This window comes from Callorhinus ursinus, unplaced genomic scaffold, assembly GCF_003265705.2.
Source record: "Callorhinus ursinus isolate GAN/ISIS: 27379988/994484 unplaced genomic scaffold, GSC_fseal_2.0 scaffold1, whole genome shotgun sequence".
NCBI lineage: Eukaryota > Metazoa > Chordata > Mammalia > Carnivora > Otariidae > Callorhinus > Callorhinus ursinus.
In genome coordinates this window covers 83078759-83100282 of record NW_027397063.1, presented here as the reverse complement: position 1 = coordinate 83100282, position 21524 = coordinate 83078759, and the positions used below count along the sequence as shown (strand labels likewise).

The 21524-nt window shown below is 36.6% G+C and overlaps 1 protein-coding gene and 1 pseudogene across 1 annotated transcript in view; both read right to left on the bottom strand.

Annotated features, from left to right (window-relative positions):
- Window positions 1–21524, bottom strand: part of SPATA16 (spermatogenesis associated 16) — a 225436-nt gene that overhangs the window by 84066 nt on the left and 119846 nt on the right. The window lies entirely within an intron of this gene.
- Window positions 16737–16846, bottom strand: LOC112834801 (U2 spliceosomal RNA; annotated as a pseudogene).

Sequence of the window (21524 nt, the reverse complement as noted above, 5' to 3'; positions counted from 1 at the left end):
CTATTAATGCCTGGTCCCCCTCCCCTATTGCCATCCCATGCTTGTCTCACTAGCAGTCATGTCTTGGTGTTAGTTCTGGCTTATTAATCTGACACAGTCAACTTTCCTTTCCTGGCCATGTCAAGAGATGTGTCGTTACTTCTATAGAAAATATACGTCTGGTTGAAGAGGTCTAGATGGACAGAATTCGTCTCAGATTTTATGATGTTATGAAGATTTGATATTGGTTTTGATTTTTTTGACCCAAATATGGTTATCAATATTGTCAGCAAATATTTATTATGTTTATTACAATAGGTGAGGCTGGGAGTCATGGTAACATGGAAATGTATGAAGACATGATATTGACCTTTATGAGATGCCAAATTAACTACTGATAAAACAATATCTGAAAAGAGTAATCAAAATATAAGGCAGTTTTATATCCATAAAGAACTATGCAAATGTTAAGTACGTAATGTTAACTAAGAAGTACAGAGCAGAAAAGGGGAAATGATTACTCTTGGCTGTAATGGGCTGGTTCAGCCCTGAGACCTGAAAGAATGGCTAGCACTATTTTAAAGTGATGATGAAGAAAAGGGAGGTTTTGGTTATGTTTTGTGTGTGTTTGTTTTTTGTTTTCTGGAGACATATCACATGCAGGGCTTTGAAGGTGGAAAGTATAATATAGGATATGGGGAGAAACAGAGGGTCTGTGTAAAAGAAGAAAGGGAAGAAAGACCAGAAAATTATGTTTCAGACAGGTTATGGTAAGCCTTGAATTCCAGGCAGATGAATTCGAATTTTTGTCTTATAGACATTGGAGAATAACTGAAGGATTTTTGGCAGGGAGAATAACATGAAAACTTCTAGTTCAAAAACCTCAGTCATTGCTGGTTTTCGATTCTATGATGAGGAGGACATCTTATCCAGCCAAGACCTCTCAGACTTGTGTTTAGCAGGGACAATGACAACCTGTGGCCATATTGGGAGCATTCCTGGGGTGTCTCCTTTTATATGGGTTTAAAAGCAGTGTCCTTTGACATCTGGACCTACTTACTTTCCAGGATGAAGAAGATGGTCTGGGGAACCAGGGTCCTGATAGGGCCACATGGATACAGAAAGGGGTCTGAGTACATGTTTTTATTAGATTCATATTTGCATACTTCATGAATTCTTTCATTCTACAAAGATGGAGATTCTAAGATGAGTATACAAACAAACACAGATAATTATATCACAATGAGTGAAGTGGAATAATTGGTAGATACACTAACGCAGTTGAGAGTGTTGGTGTGTTAGGGAGGGGGACCTCGAGGAGATGAAAGTCTGTATCAGCCTAAAATGCTGAGCAGGAGTTAGCCAATCAAAGGGAGAGTGGGACTGAGAAGGGCATCCTAGGCATGGGGTACAACTGGACACAGGCTCGGAAGTTAGAAGTAGGAGGATGAGTGGGAACCCCCAACAGGATCAGCTTTCTGAGTTTAGAGCCGGCAAAGAAGGTATGGAGAAGGCACAAAGGAGCATGGGTTTTATCCTGTGGATTTTAAATACAGAACGACACGGAGAGTTCTATGGTTTAGAGAGAGAATCTTGGCAACTCTGTAAACGACGCATTTGAGGGTGAGAAGCCTGGAAGTGGGAGGTCACTGGAAGAGTTCTGAGAGACAATGGATGAGCCTTAACTAGGCAGCGACTGCGGGCAAATGGGAAATTGAAATATTGGCGCCATTCTTTAGGAAAATGTCAAATGACAAAGGCAAGTGAGAAGGAATTTGAGTCCTTAAATAAGGTGATATTCCAGGCCCTGTGGAGACCTGGTATCAGACACTAGGGGCTGTTCCCATAGAGGCATATCTTATTAATCTTGTGAGAAAGAAAAACCTAAAGATGAATGCTTTCTTTTTCCAGATGAATGGAAAGTATCTGATTCTCAAGAAAATCATAAATAATGATAAAACAATAATGGGCTTGGCCTGAAGCCAGCAATGTAACTCTTGGGTAGAGACTGACTGGTAGTACAAACTGGCATCAACTTAAGTAATGTGCTGCCCTGATTCCCTGAAAAGCGTTGAGGGAGCCCCATAAACCTGAGACGTTTTCTTGGTGCTCATTCTTGTAGATTTCCTTCTGGAGCATTCCTCTAGGGAATGTTCCTGCCTGTGAGCTGTCTCCTGTCTCACCATTATCCCAGGTCACTCTCCCTTGACCAAGACGAATTGAACCCCCATCCTTGGAACATTTCTTCACCAGCAGAGGGCGCCCTGATCTTTTTGTATTGAACGCGTTTCTCTAAACTTGAATAGGATTACCAAGTTTTATCCAAATTTTGTGGGATCAAAGCAAGGGGTAAAATTAGGATAAAACAAGGCATGTCATCTTAGGTCATCCTGAAAAGGGGCAAAAGCTAGAGGAGAGCCTGGCTATACAAAACCAGGCAACCCTGAATCTAATTTTGCTTTCAGTAGTTCACACCAGCAGTTTCTGAAGCCAATATAAAATGTAAAACAGTTGGAAAGAAGAGTATACAGAGCAGAAAATAAACCCATTCACAGCAGAGGAACAGCTTTCAGCGAAAGTAGCCAGAACTAACTCTTGTTAGTCCCAAGAAGTAAGGAAAAAGTAGTCTTACTGCTTGCCATTCTATCTCTCCATGTCTGCTTGGGTAGGAAAGAGTCTCAGAATATATAGAGATTTTACAGTCTGATAAAAGATCCTGATTATTTAGCATGTTGTGTAACTGAACTGCAATCATAAACTCTGCTGCCTATTTCTTGAGAGCCAGAGACCTACAGGTAAAGACGGAGAAAGTGAGGAAAAGAGTGATTAGCAGGCATAGGCAGATTTCAGAACGGTAGGGTGGTTTTTTGGAACATGTAATTTCGATTTCCCAATTGAACCAAAGTATACACACACTCCATTGAGGTTTTCAAGGCAGCCTATAGACACCCATTTAAACCAGTTTACTGAAATGATATATATTTAACAGTTATGCAATGTTTTACTAATAAAATAAAACAAAGAGTAAAGTAACTTAATATATCTTAATTTTTAAATTTTTTAAATTTTTAAATATTTTATTTATTCATTTGAGAGAGAAAGCACAAGCAGGGGGAGCAGCAGTAGCAGATTCCCCCTTGAGCAGGGAGCCCAACACGGGGCTCGATCCCAGGACCCTGAGATCATGACCTGAGCCGAAGACAGTTGCTTAACCGACTGAGCCACCCAGGTGCCCCAATACATCTGAATTTTTAACTGAATAGAAGTAGGTTTCATTTTCACTGTTTCTCAATAGTGGTCACTCTTGGCAATCTTAGGTGGTTACATTTTGTGTTGTGTGTGTCTGTTCTGTGCACTGCAGGAGGGTCAGTATCTCCAGGCATCCCATTCTACATGCCAATACTGCTGGCCCGTTATTTTGACAACCCACACACCCTTACCCACTTCCCATGACATGGAGAGGGTCTGAAAACCACTCAGAGAGGTTTATTGAGATTCTGAAAGGGAATCATAGGTACTTCAAAGGTTGATGGGACAGATTTTAAAATTTTGTTTTTTTTTAGGTTGACTTTTATTTACTTCATAATATTTCTTAGCTGAGACCATAGCATCAAGAGCATTTTCCTTATCAGTCTTGAGCAGGATAACAAAAGACAAGCCAAAAGACGACTGCTGGAAATTTCTATTCAGTTAAAAATCCAGGTATATTAGGGCACCTGGGTGGCTCAGTTGGTTAAGCGAGTGCCTTCGGCTCAGGCCATGATCCTGGAGTCCCGGGATCGAGTCCCACATCGGGCTCCCTGCTCGGCAGGGAGTCTGCTTCTCCCTCTGACCCTCTTCCCTCTCGTGCTCTCTATCTCTCATTCTCTCTCTCAAATAAATAAATAAAATCTTAAAAAAAAAAATCCAGGTATATTAAATCACTTTACTCTTTTGTTTGCTTTTATTTTACTAGTAAAACATTACATAATTGTTAAATGTACATCACTTTAGTGATCTGTATGACTTTGGACAAGGTACTTAACCTCCCTGTGCCTCAGGTTCCTTATATTACCATACAGATAATAATAGCTGCCAACCTCACAAGATTGCCAGAAGGATTAAATGTTCTAATTTATGTAACGCACCCAGAACAATAGAGCACATGAGTACTTGGGAAGCACTCAATAAGTGTTAGCTTGCAAATTATTATTCTGCCCAGGCATTAACACTGATATTTAGGGAAACGAAATACACATTGCTTCATTGAGAAGCTTGTATCCAAACAGGCTTGTTTAGACTGTTTCAAAGTGTATTGATTTTCTAGGTTGTTATTAAAGTTTTTTTCTTGAACTTAAAAGACTTAAAAGCTTGTAGCTCATATAGGTAGCTTTGTGAGCCTACAGTGAGATGCCACTCTCTTGGTGCAGCCTTCTCGATCCCTTATTATACTTAAATATTCTTGTATTTCACCCTGTCATACATTTTGCTTGTAAGCTTTCCTTTAGAGCCCTTTAACTGTCCCTTGTAGATTGGTATTCTTTAAAAGCATCTCTGATATAGTGTAATTTTGTGGAGGGCAGGGATCATGTCTCATTCATCGTTATGAATTCACCAGAAACTTGCAAAGTCTAGGCACTTGTTACATGATCATTGAATGAATAATTAAAAGATCCATAAGGACAGAGACTTTGGAAGGTTCACTCATTGCTGTATCCACAAGCACTAAAACAGTGACTGGCACATAGTAGGCCATCAATAAATATTTGCAGATGATTTTGTTAAATGAAGGAAGGCACAGATGTGCTGTTGAAGTTAAAATAGGATTCTGCATACGAAACCAAGTTATCCACTGAATTGAGATCTATTCCTCCAGAAAAAAATAGTACATTGGGAAAGCATAGAGTAGGACATTTGTTTCTTCCTTTGCTATTTCTCTGCAGGTAGGGGAGGGCAGTGATAGTTGTTATCCATTAGCTCTGTTCTGTCTCTAGCCATAGCCACTACCTCATTCATTCATGCATTCATTTAACCAAAAGCTATTGACCATTTGGTTCATGAAGGACACTGTGGCTGATGATGGGTAACAGGAGGCAGGAAGGATACACAAAGGTGTTGGTCATGGCATTTATGTTTGAGTAGCTGAAATAAAGTGCAGTGCTCTTGATCATCGTGAATAAAGTGTGATGATCTCACACAATCCACTTCTAGGAGAAACTGCCTTGCCTATGACTCCTGATGAAGGAGCTGGTTCTGGGGATCCTGATCCTCTTTTCTGTCTCGTTCAGGAGGTGTAGTCAAATTTTACAGACTGATGCTATCGCTCTGACCCAAGATCTTGGCTGAAACATGCATGATGAGCAATCACAGATATATAAGAAGTAGAACATTCAAAAAAGAAACACTGAGTAGCAAGAGGCACTTTAGGCTGCCTCAAGATAACACTTTTTTCCCCTTTTTATTTATTTATTTATTTATTTATTCCTTTATTTATATTAGTCACCATACAGTACTTCATTAGTTTTTTATTTATTTTTATTTATTTTTTATTATTATGTTATGTTAATCACCCATACATTACATCGTTAGTTTTTTTTTTAATTTTTTATTGTTATGTTAATCACCATATATTACATAATTTGTTTTGGTGTAGTGTTCCATGATTCATTGTTTGTGTATAACACCCAGTGCTCCATTCAATACGTGCCCTCTTTAATACCCATCACAAGGCTAACCCATCCCCCCACCCCCTCCCCTCTAGAACCCTCAGTTTGTTTCTCAGAGTCCATTGTCTCTCATGGTTCATCTCCCCCACCGATTTACCCCCTTTCATTCTTCCCCTCCTGCTATCTTCTTCTTCTTTTTTTTTTAAACATATAATGTATTTTTTGTTTCAGAGGTACAGGTCTGTGATTCAACAGTCTTGCACAATTCACAGCGCTCACCATAGCACATACCCTCCCCAATGTCTGTCACCCAGCCACCCCATCCCTCCCATCCCCCACCACTCCAGCAACCCTCAGTTTGTTTCCTGAGATTAAGAATTCCTCATATCAGTGAGGTCATATGATACATGTCTTTCTCTGATTGACTTATTTCGCTCAGCATAATACCCTCCAGTTCCATCCACGTCGTTGCAAATGGCAAGATTTCATTCCTTTTGATGGCTGCATAATATTCCATTGTATATATACACCACATCTTCTTTATACATTCATCTGTCGATGAACATCTTGACTCTTTCCACAGTTTGGCTATTGTGGACATTGCTGCTATAAACATTGGGGTGCACGTACCCTTTGGACCCCTACATTTGTATCTTTAGTTTTTGATGTAGTGTTCCATGATTCATTGTTTATGTATAACACCCAGTGCTCCTTTCAATATGTGCCTTCCTTAATACCTCCCCACCCCCCACCCCTCTGAAACCCTCAGTTTGTTTCCCGGAGTCCATAGTCTCTCATGGTTCATCTTCCCCTCTGATTTCCCCCCTGCTTCATTTTTCCCTTCCTTTTCCTAATGTCCTCCATGCTATTCTTTATGTTCCACAAATAAGTGAAACCATATGATAATTGTCTTTCTCTGCTTGACTTATTTCACTTAGCATAATCCCCTCCAGTTCCCACCATGTCGATGCAAATGGTGGGTATTCATCCTTTCTGATGGCTGAGTAATATTCCATTGTATATATGGACCACATCTTCTTATCCATTCGTCTGTTGAAGGGTATCTCGGCTCCTTCCACAGTTTGGCTATTGAGGACATTGCTGCTATGAACATTGGGGTACATGTGCCCCTTCTTTTCACTACATCTGTATTTTTGGGGTAAATACCCAGTAGTGCAATTACTGGGTCATAGGGTAGCTCTATAACACCTTGATAACACTTTATGTGTACATCTGTTAGGGTTGTTCTGCTTAGGAGAAGACCTCAGGGAAGAGTGGTCAGCACTGTGATGCCCACACTCTTGACCATACATGTAGGTTTTCTCAAGACATTCCTAGTCCATTCCTGTTGTCCTAAGGTCATTATTGGGGCCCCTTTCACTACCAAAATTGTCATGGTTTAGAAGACAAATGGTGTGGTTTCTTATTGTTTTCTCACCGAGGGTGTTTTAGAGCATACATGCATGTTGCACGGTCATCCTCCTTGGTTCAATATACATGGTTAATACTCTGTGAAGAGAATTGTTTATCTTATCTCTAATAGGATTATAAGCTTTTGAAGAGCAGGAATCTCATTTTTTGCTTCTCTTATTTCTTCTTTCTGGCAAGAACTGATTATATAATAGGTGGCAATACATTCTTATTAAATTCTATTTAACTTTTTCTGAGACAAGAGTCTATGGAAAAAATGCTTATATATGTGCATTTTTTCTCTTATAAGGTATGTAATTTCTTAGAGATACATGTATTTATCCTTAGTCAGTTTGCTAGATGACTTTCTTATAGAATTTATTGGGAGATATAATCCATAGGAACCCTGATTTTTATGCTAAAACTCATTTCCAAATGCTTATTTTGTAGTTTTAAATTTATAGATTGGAATCAGAAAGCCTGGCTAATAGATGATAAAAAAGTATTTTCACTACTTCACAGGTTATCCAACATACACTAACAACTAAGCAAACATAAAGTAAAAGTCCTATACATTGTTTCTTAGATGAAAAGAGATTACAAGCTGGGTTGAAGAAAAAAATGAGGGATTCCAGATATGAACTGTGTAAAGAAAACTATAAGGTTAGAAATTAAAATGGTGTGCATATTAAAGGCAATTAACAACTTATTAATTTATTGAGCACTTACTACGTGCCAGTTATAAGTAATATTTACATTGTTGAGCTTTTGGGATAGAATACGTGGAAGACGTTAGAAGCCAGATTCTAGGTTCTAGCACTACAATTGTTGAGTTTACAAGGTAATAATGTTTTTGCTCTTAGGAGAAATTTTGTATTCTTGAATTGGTTCATGGTATTGATTTTAGGAAACTTTTACATTTCTTTTGGGACACAGTGCAATATCCATCTATTTATTTAGATGTTTGCTTGCAGGGGGTTTAATGTAGGCAGAGATGATGCTCTTCTCTCCCCCCCATAAACCACAGTTTGCAGGGTATTTGTCTTATTTTTTTAATTGTGTTTTTAATTTTGCAAATATGCCCAGAGGCGTTAAGTAATGGTAGTGTATTTATAAATTAAAATATAATTAAATAATTTTGGAAAGCAGTAACAGCTGGCAAATATCTTTTCAAGTGAGTTGTTTGTAAGGAAAGAAACAGTTCTGTGAACATGATCAAACAAACCGTACCCGTTCGCAGAAGAATAGATTGTGCAGAAAGAGCCTCTTAACAAAATTCTAAAGTTTTTGAAAACCTTAAGAGAGTAAGTGTATCCCTTGAAGGAAGGTGTGGAGCTCTAGGGTATGTCTAGGGCTGGTGGTGGGGGTGAGGCCTAAGGGGGCTAGATACATTGTGAGGATAAATATTCATGGTGAGTGTAAGGGAGACCCTGCTTCTTATTAAACTTATATACTCACTGGATTCTGGGTACTAAAGAGTTAATAGTAATCCTGTTATTGTACTTCTGATCTGCTACTATGGCCCTGGGGCTGATCAAAGGTGAGGCACAGGAAGTCCCAAGGGCCCGTACTAATGGGATCCATTCCAGATTTTCTTGAATCAGGAAAGTGCTGGGACTCACATCCCTGAAGAGACAATGCAGTCATTTGTGCCTCAGAGAGAGGCAGGATTTTAAAAATCTACTGCCATGGCCATGATTTTACAGAATTTATTAAAGGAAAGCAAAATCTCTCACAGGTATCAGTTGGTAGAGATTCCGTATTTCAAAGATACTCTTTTGAGAAATTAACATTTAGTACACAACAAACCTAGGAATCCCTACAAGAGTTATGTGGGCTACACTAACAAAGAGGTAATTCCCTTTGCCCTTGGGGTCGGGGCTTGTTCCCAGTTTCTTGGTGAGGAACCCCAAGACTGAAGACTGAAACAAAACCCAGTAACAGCAAGGTCATATCAGGCACGCATTTAATCTAGTTGGATTCCAGAATATTGATGAAAAAACAAGAAGAAAGATGAAAATTTAAATAATGCCCACTGTCAGCTCGCCATTGTATTCAATAAACTTAAGCCCACAGGCAATGAACAGAGTCAGTCAAATCAGCAATAATCACTGCTAGTTTTAAGCCTGTTCTTAAAATGTATGAAGGATGTGAAGGATTTCCCTGATTGATGGCAAAGAAACCAAACATCTGCCAGGCAAGTGGGTGGTCCAAACCTTATAGGAAGAACTTCGATAATTAACTGAGGCCTAAGGAAGAGTTAGATGAACTGGCAAAGTCATCTATGGAAGATGGAACAATGATAATGAACAGGAAGGGCCAATAGAAAAGAATCTTTGTTAATTGGCCAAAATATTCCAAGCAGAGAAATTGTTGAGTGACAGATTCTGAATGTAATATTTCTGTGGAATTATATACTGAATATTACAATAAACATGAAATGCTTCTTTTGTGAGCATATTTATACATAGGTTGTATATACAAAACCATGTATATGCCTGACATGCTAACATTAAAAACTAACCTCTTCGTGTCATGCTATTCCATTCTTTCCTTTTCTGGAGTGCATCTGAGTCAGATCCCAGAAATCCTGTTAGTTGTGGGAGAGGTGAAATCTTGTGTTATGCAGGTGGGGATATAAGCCTGTATATGGAGTTTTTCCCATTATTATAATTTGATTTGTGTTCACAGATTGATAAGGCTTAGAAAAAATTCAAATCATGTAAGATGTAGAGTAAAAATCATGAAGTTTTCATTAAAGAGCCTGGATCAAACTATTTCCAAAAGTCCTTTTGTTGACTTTTATAAAGTTCTGGAATAAGGAGCCCCCCTTTTATTCTGTATTTCTTTTAGATACCTGGTTTGAGGGGATTTTACCTACATTACCATTAGATTCAAGATTTTGACACCCAGATTACAGTAATTTGGGTAAGGAGTCCCCTTCTGAAGAATTTATTCTTTATAATGTTGATTTAAAATATCATTGTGTTTAGTATGAATTTAAATAGCAATAAATACTATCTTTCATTTCAGAGCACTCTATCTGTGGTGTATTATGTGCTTTCATATGCATTCTAATTTCAATTCCACAAATATTTATACTGCGACTAATGTGATTGAGTCCTGAAGATAGGTAGCAAAGTTGAAAAAAGGTGAATTAATCAGTTCCCCATCTTCAAGAAACCCCTGGTCTTTTAAGATAAATTTACATTTAAGGGAATAATTATGATAGGGAATATGCAGTAGTAGCTATAAAGACAGGGTACAGAAATATAATACAGAAAAAAAGTAACTAATCTTATTGGGAGAAAACAAAGTCAGGGAAACCTTCCCAGAGGAGGTGGACCCCAAGAAGGGCTTCAGAGATAACTAAGGAGGGAAAAGCTATTCTGAGAAGAGGATATGCAAATGTGTATAAGCATGAAATAGCATGCTGTGTTTGGGTAATATTTGAGTATTAAAGTGTGTGTGTGTGTGTTTAAAGGAGGCCAGAGAGACAGAGAGACAAACAGGGTCTTAATTACAAGAGACCTTTTAATTTTTTTGCCAGGATTTATTTTGTAGATTATGGAAAGTCATTTAAAGTAATTAGTCTGGAGAGAGATGTGTTCAAATTTGCTCTGTAAATAGAGCATACTACACACATTGCTTTTTAACCTGCTTTTTAAAATAAACAATATGGTGAGGATAGTTTCCATATTAGTAAATTTGCATCTGTAGCAGTAATTAAACTGGTAGCATTGTATTCCTTGGGTAATTCCACTATTTAATTAATCAATCCATTATGTTAGACAATCAAGATATTGGAGAGTTAAGTTTTTGAAAGCAACAGGGTTCAGTTTAGAACATATGTTTTGAGTGAGATGCTTATAATACAGTCAAGTGGAAATATCCAGAAGGTGTTTGAATATATAAATGTGGAGGTTGGGAGCAAGATCTGAGAACATGGGCATAAGTTTGGGAGTCACTAGTAGATTGATTAGCTAAAGCAAGCAGAGGGGATTTTATGGCCAAGGAAAAGTAAATGCACAATTTCAAAAGGAGTAAAGGGGCTAGGCCCTTTGGAAACATTAATTTTTAAGCAGTAGGTTGGAGAATAAGATTAAGAAGGAAAAGTTAGAGAGGTAGGAAAAAATCCAGAGAGTATGATGTCAGGGAATCTAGGAGAAAGAAGAGAGTTAATTCTCATAACAACTTTTGGAGAGATGAGACTGGGTCCTACCATTATTCTCATTCCACAGAGGCCAAAGGTCTTGCCAAGGCTAACATAATTGTAATGATAGAACTGAATTGCTGATCTTGATTGTTTAGCCCAAATTTTAATGGAGTCAGCACCAGATTTTATGACTCAGGTAATTAAAGAAGAGTATAAAAGTATATCAAAATAAGCTCCAGAAGCTAAAATTAAGATGGAATCTGTAGGAGATATAATATGTAGAAAAAGAACATGTTCTTAAATTATAGCAGGCAAAGGATATCCCAAAATAGGCTGGGAGAGAAAGATGATAAAAATGTCTTTAAAATGTTAAGTCTCAAATTTAAGAACATGGTGGATGAGATGATCAGAGAAACACTACCTAGTACAGCTCATACTCTTAAACAAGATGGACCAAAAACAAACATAAAAAACAAGTTTCTAAAAAAATTTGTTTTGAAATAATTTGAAATTTACAGAAAAGTCACAAAAATTGTACAGAGAGTTGATGTATATCATTCCACCCAGGTTTCTCTAGCTTCCTCTAATCTTAACAACTTACAAAACCATAGAATAGTGAATAAACCAGGAAATTAATATTGGTACATTTCTACTAACTAAACTACAAATTTTTCTAAAGTTCACCAGTTTTTTTCCTTATGGCCACATTTCTGGTCCAGGATCCAATCAAGGATCCCATGATACATTTTGTTGTTGTGTATCATTAGTGTCTTCCAGTCTTTGACATTTCCTCATTCTTTTCTTGCCTTTCATGGCCTTGATACTTTTAATGAGAATTAATTGGTTATTCTGTATACCGTTCCCTGAATTGAATTTGTATGATATTTTTTCATGATTAGATTGAAATTGTGTGCTTTAGGCAAGAATACTATAGAAGTAATGTGATGTTCTCATTGCATACTAATGGGGGTGTGTATGTAATGTAGATATTTTATTATTGGTGGTATAACCTTGACCACTTGATTATGGTGGTATTTGCTCATTTATTTCACCATAAAGTGAGTAGGTTTCCCTTTCCAACTGATAAATATTTGAAGGAAATAATTATTTCTTATTGAATTATAATAGACATACAATTTTATATTAGTTTCAGGTGTACAATATAGTGATTTGATATTGTTATACATTATGAAAAAATTATCATAAGTCTAGTTATCATCTGTCACCATACAAAGTTATTATGATATTATTGACTGTATTCCCTATGCTGTATATCACATTCCTGTGACTTATTTATTTTATAACTGGGAGTTTGTACTTCTAAATTCCTTTTACCTGTTTCACCCATTCCTCTAACCCCTATCCATCTACCAACACCAGTTTGTTCTCTGTATCTATGGTTTGTTTTGTTTTTTAGATTTCACATTTAAGTGAAATCATATGGTACTTGCTTTTCTCTGTCTGACTTACTTCACTTAGCACAATACCCTTTAGGTCCATCCATGTTGTCTTAAATGACTTGATTTCATTCTTGTTTATGGCTCAGTAATATTTCATAGTGTGTGTGTGTGTTTGTGTGTCTTTGTATACAGACAGACAAATACACATACCATAACTTCTTTATCCATTCGTCTATCGATGGACACTTAGGTTGCTTCCATATCTTGGCTATTGTAAATAATGCTGCAATGAACATAAGGGTACATGTATCTTTTCAAATTAGTGTTTTTGTTGTCTCAGATAAATACCAGAAGTGGAACTGCTGAAATTAAAGTCCACTAGTAGAGCTTGCTTGCAACAATTATTACTGTGGTGTTTGCTAACATTGATTTTCTTTCATTTATTCTACATTTATTAATTAGTATTCCTCTGTAAGGAAGAGTTTTCTTTTATCCCCCATATATTTATTCAATTATTTTCATATTAGTATAAACTCAGATATGAATATTCATTTAATTCAATGCATTATAACTTGATACTATCAATATTTACTTTCATATTCAAATTGTGTTTTTTAAAAGATTTATTTATGAGAGAAAGAGGGAGAGAGCGTGTGCACATACACAAGAGTTGGGGGGGAGGGACAGAGGGAGAGGGAGGCAAGCAGATCCCCGCAGAGCAGGGAGCTCTATGCAGGGCTCTATTCCAGGACCCCGAGATCATGACCTGAGCTGAAATCAAGAGTTGGACACTGAATCGACTGAGCCACCCAGGTGCCCCAGTTATTCAAATTGTTTTAGCTTTGTCCTTTGGGGGTGCCATCTGCTTGGCTACTTGTGTCAAACAGTCATTTAAAAATATGTAGATAGTGTTATATCAGTAAAGAGGGTTTAATAAGCAAACAAAAAGCTATTTTTTTCCTGAGGATATATGTTAATATTTATTGGTCTAGTAACTTTCTTTTATTGGGACATGTGCACTGGGAAAAGTAGACAAATCTTGAGGTTTTCAGCAGAGTGAAGACTGAATAGACAACCTGCTTAAAGTTTTCTTGCAAATAACATGTCCAATGAAGGAACTAGGAGAAACTCTTACAGAGCAAAATAATGGAATAGCATGTCAGTTTTGGACTTGGATCCTGGTAGAGTAAAAAAAAGAAAGTTAGAAAGTCTTCCTTGGGAATTCCTAACTAGAACTTACACTATACTGGTTTGGAATTCAGATTCACACTTTCTACAGTTTATGTGGAAGAGCAAAAGGCTTAGAATAGACAACACATTCCTGAAAAAGAATCAGTTGGTAAAGTTTCCTTTGCTAAATATCAGGGATATCAAGACATATTATAAACCATCTTATGTAGGATAATGTGGTTTTGGCAATGTAACAGACAAACAGATGTATGAATAGAATAGAAACCAGAAACTGACATATTCATATATGGAAAACTGATATAAACAGAGCTAACATGGAAGATCAATAGCAAAAGGATTTAATAAGATGATATCAAGATAACTGGTTATCCACCGAGGGAAAAATATAATAAGATAGTCCTACCTCCCACCACATATAAAAAACGATTATCATTGTGTCAAAACTTTAACGGCAAAGGGAAAACTTTAAAATTTTTGAAGATAATATAGAAAGCTATCTTGATGAGCTTGGGATAGGAGAGAATTTTTAAAAATCTTAGGGCAAATCATAAAAAAATTTGACTACACTAAAAATAAGTCTTCAGATTTATTTTTCATCAAAAGATACCAAAAAGAGTATGATTATATAAACCATAAATTGGAAGGAATTACTTGCAACATATATTGCTAAAGCTTATTAGTACCCAGAGTATATAAAGAATCCGACGATTCAATGATAAAAGGACAAACAATCCAATAAGAAATGAACAAAAGATAAATACACAAATGAGCATTTCACAGAAGAGGAAACATGATTGCCCGATAAATATATTAAAAAAGCACAAGTGCACTAGTAATAAAAAATGAAGATGTAAATGAGGCAATACCATTTCAAACTCACCCAAGTGGCAGATATGAAGTCTGACAATACCAAATGCATCCTTTGTGCAGGAGTCAGGGTCTTGGTGATAAAATAAGCTCGAATTCCAGATTTGCTACTTATCATTGGTCTTTGGCAAGTCATTCAAACTTTAGCTTAAGTTCCCTCACCTAAAAACTGCAGAATATAATTTCTTTGCAGAGTTGTGAGGAGCAAAGCTAATGCATGATGGCTGCCAAAACTGAGGTAAATTTGGGTGGTAGCCCTGGATTATAATGGTTTTACCAAAGTTGCACTAGACATAATTATTTTAGAGTGAATGTTTTAGGGTTTTAAACATCATTCTTCAAAGTTAGTAACAGCAACAACAGCAGCAGCAACAACAATAATAGCATCAGGAGCAATAATTAATTGAGGGCTTACTATGTGCCAGGTACTGAGTTTCATGTTTCATATTCATTATTCCATGCAATCCTTATGTTTACTTTGTAAAGTATTATTATTTTTTTCCATTTCATGGTTGAGGAAATTGAAACTGAAAGAGGTTACTTAATTAACTTGCCCAAGGTCACACACACAGAGCTAGTCATTTGTAGTCCTGGGAGTGGAACACAGGTCTCTCTGGCTTGACTATAATTCTCTAATGCAGACATCCTCTTCAGCAGACAGATACAGGAACAGAACTTTTGACTTATAAGCAATTTTCACAATCAGGGGCATCAAGATTAATTTATGTGCATAACAGTGTGATGAACCAATGCCAGTATTTAAAAAAAAAGTGGGGTGTGTGTGAAGAATTCCAGAGTTTCTGGCAGTGAGCTGTTAGGATTTCCAGCCTAATCTTTTGTCAGGGTGTTGCTATTTTTGACAGAAATGAAGAAAAGGAAAAGGGAGAATTTGGAGTCAAAACCAGGTGACCTGAACGGTTCTCTTTATGTCATTTGAACTTCCACCTGCCCACCCTGGGGAACTCTACACTCTAACTCACTAAGAATAATTACAGTATCTCTCAGAATGAAACAGGATGCTAAAATTCATGATATACTCATATGCAAAACTTTTTAAAAAGTTAATTTTCCCCCTTTTAACTCCAGATTAAACCAACCAAAATCATGCCTTTCAACCCCTGTGTTAACACTGGGCTTCCCAAAAACCCAGACATGATTCTCAGAGTGAGACAGGATCTAATAGTATTGTGGTGCAATCTGTCTCTTGTTGTGCAAGACCTCAGCAAAATGATTGTTCAACTTGTTCTGGTGTCAATGTTGAGAAACTCATTGTCTCTTTAGGAAACTTCATCTATCTTCAAAGAGTTCTCGTTCACAACAACAGAAACAATGATAATCCTTATTTTTTATTGAGAGTTTATGATGTGCCAAGTTTACTACATAAATTGTCTCATTCATCCTCATAATAACCTCTAGGACATAGATGCTATTACAATCTCTAATTTACAGATTAAGATATGGAAGTTTTGATCCATTTATATAATTTTAGCATCTGCAGACTAAACTCTAATTCACTTGGCAACACTTAGACATTAGAAAATAGCACAGAACACTTGGAGTTAAACTTCAGCTCCTTTGGATTAAGCTTTTTTATGTTTAATTGGTTTTCTACATTCCACCATTGTAGAAAATGTGGAATCAGGGGGGCATCTGATTGAAAGGAAGAAGGATAAGAAAAGAACGCCTTTATTTCTTCACACTTAAAACGTGACATCTTCGGGCCTTTCTGCATTCTCTCACATGTCATCTTTATTGTTCCAGCCCCCCCTTTTTTTTTAAAGATGCAAGGTTGGATTTATAGGACAGAAGAAACTCTTTCTCTGTATTCTTCCACAAGTTTTCTAGGTCATTGTTTGCAAAAAGTCTAAGGATGGTACATTTCTAAATTATTTTAGAATGTCTGTAGGTAATGCAAGTACATAGCATATCATTCAAAACATAAAAGGCGCAACAATAATTATCATGATATATATCAGCAAGGTGGAGGAATTCACAAAGTCAATCAATGTTTGTTTTTCTCTAATGAATTTTTGGGTGTCCTTTGCAATAGGCCTGCGTTAAATTTTGTTTCTATATGCATGTAAAATTATTTATTCTTATAATAATTTACTTATAATTTGGATTATGTCCAAAAAATTCAACTTTTCTGATAAGAACAGATACTACACTTGATCTTAGCCAAAAGGCTAAGAAGCGATAAAAAATTCAACTTTTCTTAAGGCAACAATTACTTTTAATCCACCAGTTATCATTGCAACCTTATGATTAGTACTTTTGTTGTAAGATTAGACATTTATGAGTCTGTAATTTTAAATCCTTAAGACATAAAAGATGGTTAGAAACTTAAAGTTTTAGAATATTTTAACCTTCACTTTTTTCCTTGAAATCACAAACACTGCACCTTACATACATACAAACTGGGTGAGTTGTAGTCTTATAGTCAGATATTTAACCTAAGCTATATGAAATGACTAAATTTGTCTATATTAGCATCTTGTTTTAGAAATCATACATGAAGAAGCAACATTTTGCATTGCTTAGGGTTTATACAGCTTTGTCATATCTAGGAAAAGGGAAAATCACTTAATGGTGGAATGATCATGTCTATCTTCCAACATACAACTATATGTCACCTAGGACTGATTAGTGTTAGCCCACACTAAAGCTGTTCTGGTAAAGGCAAATTGTCTCCAATAAAGAAAGAGCAAGCCCTTCAGGCAGATGGCCAATTTAAGAATAAAAATTAGCCTACAGTCTTCATTTATACTATCTGAAGGCATAAATGAGAACTTATTTTAACCAAAAAAACTATGATGTATTTTTAGTATCTTGCATGGTGTTTGAATGGATTTTACACTTTCAGTTGAATCAGAACTAAGTTAAAATAAATTCCCAACACTACTATCATCTCTTCACAATCACTTGTCTTGAGTCTACCTGTCAGAATATTCTCCTCCCTTGCAAGATACACAATAATCTCATTTAAAATCATAGAGTTCTATGACACTAAAACAGCTGACACAGTTTCTTGCTGTTTGCTATTGTAGTACTATTCCTGAGGGATTGCTAATCAATAGCAATATCACTGTGTTATGTGACTAGATTTCTTAACAAATGCTTAAATTTATTTTTGGATCACTCTTTTCTTTTGGAAAGTTGTGATCTATATGTGCATTATTTCCAATTTCCAGTAGGATCAGCTTTTATGACAAAATAACAACAACAAAACAAAACTCCCAAATCCTTTGCAGGTCTCCAGAATCCCACCTACTCCCATTTCTACTAACCTCTACTGTTTACCTGGCTTCTCAGTGAGTGTAGCCATGAATTAATTCATCTTAAAGTATTGTGTTTTGATTTGATTTAACAGAAACATACTGCTTGTAAATTACCTTAAGAAGGGAAAAGATAAAATTTTAGACTACATAGTTGATTATCTAATCTATTTCTCAAATATTATATATAACATGGTATTAAAAAATACTATTACAAATAAAAGGTAGAAGAGACAAGATCTGTTGCAACAAATCTGTGAATTTCATTTTCATGAATGGGACTACTTCAGCTTTTTAAGATGGCACTGTGTTTGAAAAACTTGAAATAATTGACATTTAAAAGTTAAGAAATTTCTTCCTGCCAAGTTCTGAGAAATACTATTTCTTGAAGACTCAAAAATCTGCAACACTGAACCTACAGTTGTATACAGCAACATTAACTGGACTTGACTATGACCACTCCCTTCAGCAGGGCTATGGTAGGCTGACCAGAGGGCCAGTGTGGTCACAACAGTCCTGGTTTATGCATATTTTCCTGGTTATTTCTTAATAGTGCCCATTTTCACAAACAAGTTTGAGAGATAAATTATATGGTCATTGTAGTTAGTGGTCTCTAGTTCTCTGTAATTCATACAACAATCTTTTTATCTTATAACTGGCCTCCTTCACACACCATCAGCCTGAGATGTGTGAGCATTTAAATGTGTTATTACTGCTCTAGTATCCCTCATCCAGTTCATATATGTAGAAATACACACCTAACTCCTACTTAATGATGGGTAGAAGCTTTTGTTGTACTTTCCCCTTTAGTATTACCTTCTGTTTGCTTCCTCTTACACAGTATGGTCTTAACTAAAGTAATTTCCTGTGTGATGTCATCTATTTTTTGCCTTATAGATCTTTACTATAGGAGGCATGATACTATCACCATAACTTAACTACTATGTGCACATTCTCATATTTATCTTTTAACCAGGGTTGTACTAACAATTTCATGTAATATCTCCTTACTGCTGCAGCTAAATGGTTCTTAACCACAAACTCAAAACTGGCTAGTTTAATTTGCAAACCCTGAACTGGTGCTTGGTATGTGCCAAACTCCATGGAAGTCATTGAGCATACAGAAATAAAAGACATGCCATTCATATTATCAAGAGTTATTAGTTCTCTTCACAAAATAGACTTTACTTTTGTTTGTTTAATATCTCTACATATTTTGTCTTATCTTACCATCTTTCTTATGAAGGTAGTGCCAAGTGTGTGTGTGTGTGTGTGTGTGTGTGTGTGTGTGTGTGTGAGTGAGTGCTGCGAGCAAAGACAAATTCAAGCAAAGACATTCTACTTCAACACATATACTTTTATGTGCATAGAAACAAAGAGGTGTTAAAGAGCTAGGCTACTTGCTATTTCAGATAAGACCTCACAGGTTGGCTGTTTCTTGGGGAGTTATAGCAATTTCATTTTAGATTTATGGTCTGAAAATGTGCTTTCATCAATTTAACCAGTGTCAATTGTCTGCTCAAGGATGACCAGCATCCCTGCAGAGCCTAAACCAAAATAAAATATCCTTATTTTTATTCAGTTTTCTACCATCTATATATTCTTGCTCTCTCTGCTGGTAGGTAGGATGTTACTAAAGGAATATTGACCCTTAAAGTAAAAGGACCTGCTCATTATTATAAAGCTGACTGATACCTTCCATTCAACTACAGGTCATAGCATTTTCTCTAGTCTCTCTGGTTGAGAATACTGGCTTTTATGAGGCTGTCTAGAAATCTTTTCTGACCTATTTACTAGGTATTCCTTCCTGGGTAGAGCTGGTTAGGCTCCAAAAACCTTAGATGGCCCAATTTCTAGTTCCTGGTTATAAATACTCTAACGTGAATCAGAAAGAGATGATTCACTTCACTGCAAATCATGGTTTTAGGACTTCCTAAGTCACATAGTAATGGCATTCTTTTGTATTTGGTAAGTGCCTTTCAATTTCAGAAATATGACTACTTGGCATTCTAGAGGAAATAACTTTGAGGTGTTGGCTTTTCTGGTGAGTTTTAATATAATATCCTTGTAAGAGGCCTGAAACAAACTACCCAAATCTCCAAGAAAGTAATTGAGAAACATGAATGTTCTATATATTGATTTGCATGTATTGTTTTACATTACAAGTCTAATAGCTAAGGGACACTATGATATTCATGTTCATTCTTTCCCTTGGGGAAACCATAATAACTAATATTGTATGTTGAGGACTATACTTGCCAAGGAAGCCAAGGAGAAAAACTCTTGAATCTGAAATTAATTGTATCTGCTTCTCTGTTGGAAAGTCCGTGCCTGCATAACCAACAATTATCAGGATCTTCCTCAAGGAAATGTCAGGTCAGTCACTATATGATATTAAGCAGATACACTTATTTCACTGCAGAGATATACACATCAAGGACAATGGATATTCAGTTCCAAATTTACATGATAAATACTGACAAATTCCTATTTTCAAGTTCTTATTGTTTCTTTGTTTTAGGGCCCATAAAGAATTTTTGTCACAACTTTAACTTACACAGTCACTCTTGATACAATTAAGTTATAGTCAGTGATAATGCTGGCAACCTGGCTCTCCCCGAACCAAAAAAGCTTAGCTTTGTAGCATTTGTCAATTTCCACAGTGTAAGTTCTCCCAGCATTGCTAAGTTCTCTATTTTAACAACTGGCTTTCCCCGAATTCCGGAATATTACCAATTGGCTTTCCAGAGACTATACAAGCCAACCCCAGCACCCCACTAGCAGTTTTTTTTTTTTTTTGTGGTATTATTTTTTTTCTTTTTTTATTGTTATGTTAATCACCATATATTACATAATTTGTTTTGGTGTACTGTTCCATGATTCATTGTTTGTTCATAACACCCAGTGCTCCATGCAGAATGTGCCCCCCTCAATACCCATCACCAGGCTAACCCATCCCCCCACCCTCCTCCCCTCCAGAAACCTCAGTTTGTTTTTCAGAGTCCATCATCTCTCCTGGTTCGTCTCCCCCTCTGACTTACTCCCCTTCATTCTTCCTCTCCTGCTATCTTCTTTTTCTTTTTTCTTAAAATATGTTGCGTTATTTGTTTCAGAAGTACAGATCTGTGATTCAACAGTCTTACACAATTCACAGTGCTCACCATAGCACATACCCTCCCCAATGTCTATCACTCAGCCACCCCATCCCTCCCAAACCCCACCACTCCAGCAACCCTCAGTTTGTTCCTGAGATTAAGAATTCCTCATATCAGTGAGGTCATATGATACATGTCTTTCTCTGATTGACTTATTTCACTCAGCATAACACCCTCCAGTTCCATCCACGTCGTTGCAAATGGCAAGATCTCATTCCTTTTGATGGCTGCATAATATTCCATTGTGTATATATACCACTTCTTCTTTATCCATTCATCTGTCGATGGACATCTTGGCTCTTTCCACAGTTTGGCTATTGTGGACATGGCTGCTATAAACATTGGGGTACACGTACCCCTTCGGGTCCCTACATTTGTATCTTTGGGGTAAATACCCAGAAGTGCAATTGCTGGATCGAATGGTAGCTCTAATTTCAACTGTTTGA